Raw genomic sequence first — 5,781 nt, 5'->3', positions numbered from 1 at the left:
TGAAACCCCGTCTCTACTAAAAACACAAAAAATTAGCCAAGGGTGGTGGCGGGCGCCTGTAGTCCCAGCTACTCGGAGAGGCTGAGGCAGGAGAATAGCGTGAACCCGGGAGGCGGAGCTTACAGTGAGCCGAGATTGCGCCATTGCACTCCAGCCTGGGTGACAGAGCGAGACTCTGTCTCAAAAAAAAAAAAAAAATAATAATAATAATAAATAAAAATTAAAAAATAATTTATATAGGCTGAGTGCGGTGGCTCACGCCTGTAATCCCAACACTTTGGGATGTCAAGGCAGGCAGATCATAAGGTCAAGAGATCAAGACCATCCTGGCAACATGGTGAAACCCCGTCTCTACTAAAAATACAAAAATTAGCTGGGTGTGGTGGCGTGCATCTGTAGTCCCAGCTTCTAGGGGAGGCTGAGGCAGGAGAATCGCTTGAACCCAGGAGGTGGAGGTTGCAGTGAGCCGAGATTGCGCCACTGCACTCCAGCCTGGCGACAGAGTGAGAATCCGTCTCAAATAATGATAATAATAATAATTTACATAAAGAAATAGAGATGTGGGTGGAGAGGTGGAGGGGAGTATGGGGTCAATCTAGGCAGGAACCAGAGCCAGAACTAAAGGGGCGTCCATATGTGCTGATTGATTTAAGCTCAGGAGCTGTGAGGGCCACTGAAAGACCTTGTGTGGAGACTGATGTAATCTAATTGGCCTCCTAGCAAAGCTCTAGCTAGCAGGGGTGGAGCGGATAGGGAAAGAGAGTAGTTGGGAAGCCCATCAGACCAATCCAGGCAGGAGATAGCACAGCCCTGCTGAGGCTTCCGGAGTGAGGATGGAGAGAGAGGCGGATTGGGTGCTGCTTAGAAGGCGAAATGGTGTGAATAGAGATACAGACAAGCAGTCTTTCGCTGAGGTGGGAACAGGTGGATCAGGTGAGAGGAATGTGAAGGAACCAACAGGACTTTTGCTTCCCTGTGTGTGTGGAGTGAGGGAGAGACCCTGGGGATGACTACTGGGCTTCTAACAGGGAGAGGGGATGACTGGCACCTTTGGCTGAGACACAGGACCTTCTGGAGTAGCAGAGGGTGGGGAAGAAGATGCAGGGTGAGCCTGGCTTTCCACCTGGTGAGTGAGGTACCTGTGGGTTGTCCAGGGAGGGGAGCTGGGAGGTGGCTTTGTGCGTAGGTCTGAAGCTCCATCTAAGGCCCAGTAGCCTAGGGGGAGCTGATGTGACAGGCCCATGGAGTGTGCACAGTGATGAGAGTGGAGGGCAGGGCTGCTTCATCAGGGGAGCGCCATGGCCCGGAGGCTCCTACCCCTGAGCTTTCAGAAGGTCTGAGAGAAGATCAGAAACCTGAGTAGAAACCTCTAGCTCATTAGAAAGAAACCAAAATACCAAGAAAACCAAAATGTAGCAATCCTGCAAAATAGTTATATTTCAAAAGCAAAATTAGAAAAAGATATTCAGCCTCTCATTTCGACAGTGAAAATGTTTCCTGGGATGTGGATGCATTTTAGTATATTTAATACATCTGATGTGATGTGGGCAAGGCCCCCTCCAAAGACATGGCTCCTAAAGTCTACGAAAGAAGGTGGGGTGTGAGAAGGCGTCTTCTCCTTCACTGGGACTCACACCCCTCATTCCACAGCCCCCAGGACTCTCTCCTTTTTTCCGTGGGGGAACTCCCCTTTCCGGCCTTTCCTCCATCCTGCCAGGCCCCTCATCCTTGCAGAGGGCATTCGTATGATGCTGCACATAGAATTTGAGGGTTCATAATGGAAGTGCATTTCTCACAAGATCTGGTCCTGATGACCCTCGTCTGAGGTGTCGCCTGCTCCCTCGGGCGTCCCACCGTGGCCTCCGCACGGCTTGTTCTGGTCACGCAGTCCCCACAGGATCTGGTCCTGATGACCCTCGTCTGGGGTCGCCTGCTCCCTTGGGCGTCCCACCACGGCCTGCATGCTGCTTGGTCTGGTCAGAAGCACTCTGGGTGCCCTCTTGCTCCCCACTTGCTCCGGGCCTTCTGCCGACTCCAGGCAACAGCATCCTATTCCTTCTCCAGGCAAGTGTCCCTGTGGTACCACCCTGCTGGAGTAGATCTTGTTCTTATTGCCCATCCACCTCACCCCGCTCCCACTTCTCAAGATCTTATTTCACACCCCACCCCCTTCCAGTGCTCAACTCACCTGCCTGGGGCTTCTCAGCTCCTGCCTGGTCACTGGAACCGCCCCTGCACACGGCCTGAAAAGGACTCACAGCCAAGTGGCAGACCCGGGAGGTAATAGACATATGATTGGATCTCATCTTGGCCAATCATTCCCTAAAAGAAATTTTGTAAGGAGTCAGAAACCTCTCCCACTTAAAAACAGATGTCCAGAATCCAAACTGTCTGTCTCAGAAAACTGGAGGTTTTCTATATGAAAGAACATTCTGGCCAATGTGGCTGATATAACCAACATAATAATATAGACAGAATAGCTCTTTCGCATTCTAAGTAACATGGTGACTTTAGAGGTTTTTAAAATATTTAATTGTTGCAAAATACACATAATATAAAACTTACCATCTTAGGCTTTTTTTTTTTTTTTTTTTTTTTTTTTTTTTTTTTTTTTTTTTTTTTTTTTTTTTTTTTTTTTTTTTTTTTGAGACAGAGTCTGTCTCTGTCACCCAGGCTGGAGTGCAATGGTGCGATCTCCATTCACTGCAACCTCTGCCTCCTGGGTTCAAGCAATTCTCCTGCCTCAGCCTCCCGAGCAGCTGGGATTACAGGTGTGCACCACCAGGCCCAGCTAATATTTTTGTATTTTTGTAGAGATGGGGTTTCGCCATATTGGCCAGGCTGGTCTCGAACTCCTGACTTGTGATCCGCCCGCCTTGGCCTCCCCATCTTAGGTATTTTTAAGTACACAAAAGTATATTCACATTGCATGAAACCAGTCTTCAGAACATCTTCGCACACATGAAACAACTCTGCATTTCCCCGTCCCTCCAGCCTCTAGCAGTCCTTATCTTACCTTTTGTTTTTATGAGTGACTCTAGATATTTCATATAATATCATTTACTTTAAAAGATCCAAAGGTATCCCTAGGATGGGGGAATTAGCTCCCCGATTTAGTGTGCACCTAAACACTCTTCCCTGCCATACATTCGTTCGTTCATTCCGACACCACGTGCTGCGGGATGCGTCTGGGTGTCTGGGAGACTCTGTTGAACGTGTTTTTCTATTGGATTGGTTGCCTGTTTATTAGCTTGTTGAAGTTCTGTATTGAGAATCATGGGTGCTACAAATACATTTTCTCTGTTTGTGGCTTGCCTTTTTAGTCTCTTAATGCTGTCTTTTTGACACCAACACTTTAAATGTGGTCAAATATATTAGTCTTTCCCTTTATGGTTATTGCTTCTTAATTGACATTTATGGCATCTTTTCCTAATTTGATGTCCTGAAGATATTTTTCTGCTATCTTCTAGATCAGTGCCATCCAATAAAAATATGAAGTGAGACATATATTGTCTATCTAGATTAAATATTGTCTATCTAGGCTAAATATCTAGTGTCCACATTGAGAGAGAAGAAGGAACCTGATAAAGCTAATTTTAATAATGTTTTATGTAACTTGGTATATCCAAATTAATTTCAAAGTTTCAATATAAAAATTTAGACATGGCCGGGTGTGGTGGCCCATGCCTGTAATCCCAGCACTTCGGGAGGCCAAGGCAGGAAGATCACATGAGGTCAGCAGTTCGAGACCAGCCTGACCAACATGGTGAAACCCTGTCTCTATTAAATACAAAAAATTAGCCAGACATGGTGGAGCATGTCTGTAATCCCAGCTACTCGGGAGGCTGAGGCAGGAGAATTGCTTGAAACTGGAAGGTGGAGGTTGCAGTGAGCCAAGATTGCACCATTGCACTCCAGCCTGGGTGACAGAGCCAGACTCTGTCTCCAAAAAAAAAAAAAGAGACATTTGACATTGTTTTTCATACTGTTTATTTATTTATTTATTTATTTTGAGATGGAATCTCACTCTGTCACCCAGGCTGGAGTGCCGTGGCGCTATCTTGGCTCACTGCAATCTCCGCCCCCCGGAGTTCAAGCAATTCTCCTGCCTCAGCCTCCTGAGTAGCTGGGATTACAGGTGCCTGCCACCGCACCTGGCTTTTTTTTTTTTATTTTTAGTAGAGATGGGGTTTCACCATCTTGACCAGGGGTCTTGAACTCCTGACCTCGTGATCCACCCACCTCAGCCTCCCAAAGTGCTGGGATTACAGGTGTGAGCCACCGCGCCCAGCCCCTGTTTTTCCTACTGTTTAAAATTCCAGTGGGGTGGCAGTGGGGGCGCCTCTGGAGGCTGCAGTCCAGGTCCTGGCTTCAGCCCCAGCCCTATCGTGGTGACCTTTGCTGAACTGCTGGTGCTCCTGGCCACTCTCCTGGCCACGGTCTCAGGCTACTTTGTTAGCTTTGACCCGCATGCTGAGGAGTGCTTCTTTGAGGGGTCACCTTGGGCACCAAGATGGGCCTCATCTCTGAGGTGGCAGAGGGTGACTTCCTGGATGTGATTACAGGATGAGATAATAAAGGGATTTACAAAGGAGACTGAGAATCCAGTGGGAAATACACATTTGCTGCTCACATGATGGAACATACAAATTTTGTTTTAGTAACCGGATGTCTACCATGACTCCAAAAATAGTGATGTTCACCATTGATATTGGAGAGGCTCCAAAAGGACAGGACATGGAAAAAGGAGCTCACCAGAACAAGCTAGAAGAAACGATCAGTGAGCTAGCAGTGGCAGTGACAGCTGTAAAGCACAAACAGGAATACATGGAAATTGGGAGAGATTACACAGAGCCATCAACAACAACACAAACAGTAGAGTGGTCCTTTGGTCCTCCTTTGAAGCTCTTGTTCTAGTTGCCATGACACTGGGACAGTGTCAGTGTGGCAGGGACGGTGCTTTAGCCAAGGCAGGGATGGCGGGTGACTCACTCGGGATCCTCAAGGAGGCTGCTGCATTTCTGTGCTCTTCCCAGATAACAAGGACGTGTCGGTGATGATGAGCGAGATGGACGTGAACGCCATTGCGGGCATGCCGAAGCTGTACTTCCGTGAGCTGCCCGAGCCCCTCTTCACTGACGAGTTCTACCCCAACTTCGCGGAGGGCATCGGTGAGCACTGGAGGCCTTGGCCTCATGGGAGACGTCTCCTCCACGTGCACTGCTGCCCTTGGAGGCTGTGAAAAGTGAGGTGTGGGAACCTGAGCTGTGCCCCCTCTGCCATGGTCAGCATTTTAATCCAACCTCAAAAAGCAGGGGACCAGAACCGAGCCTGTCCTGGAAGGCCTTGCCCATCCCCAGAGGGCTCCCCATCCGTATTTCTCAAGGAGGCCACGTGGGTGAAATGGTCAGCACTGCCGTACTGTGGGGTCCTAAAGTCTGCTGTCCTCCTTCCTGCAGACCAGGGCTGAACACTGGTGCCCAGGTGCTCTTGCCATGGGTCCTGGTCCAGCCAAGCATGGTTTCAAACATGACCTGACCCTTAGTCAACCTGGAGGCTGATGTCTAGAGTGGGCCCTGGCGCCTGCAGCACCTGTAGCCTCTGCATCACCTTTAGGGCAGGTCTTCCTCCCAGGCCCATGCACAAAGGACCTGGTCTCCCAGCCTCCAGGTGCCCCTGTGGTGTCCAGGACGACGAGGGGGTCTCTGCATAGTTGGTGGGGCTGGGACCCTCCCACTTCCCACCTCCTTGTGTCCCTCACTCCCCTGTTTCATTCCATGC

General features: G+C 49.2%; 1 pseudogene; it reads left to right on the top strand.

The window, feature by feature from the left end:
- Positions 1–3,091: 3,091 nt before the first annotated feature.
- LOC116465270 (transmembrane emp24 domain-containing protein 2-like) lies at positions 3,092–5,171 on the top strand (annotated as a pseudogene).
- The last annotated feature ends 610 nt before the right edge of the window (positions 5,172–5,781 follow it).

The sequence above is a fragment of the Hylobates moloch genome, unplaced genomic scaffold (assembly GCF_009828535.3).
Source record: "Hylobates moloch isolate HMO894 unplaced genomic scaffold, HMol_V3 SCAFFOLD_4158, whole genome shotgun sequence".
In the NCBI taxonomy this organism is placed as follows: domain Eukaryota; kingdom Metazoa; phylum Chordata; class Mammalia; order Primates; family Hylobatidae; genus Hylobates; species Hylobates moloch.
The sequence above is the reverse complement of the archived record's forward strand: the minus strand, read 5'-3'. Positions and strand labels throughout refer to the sequence as shown.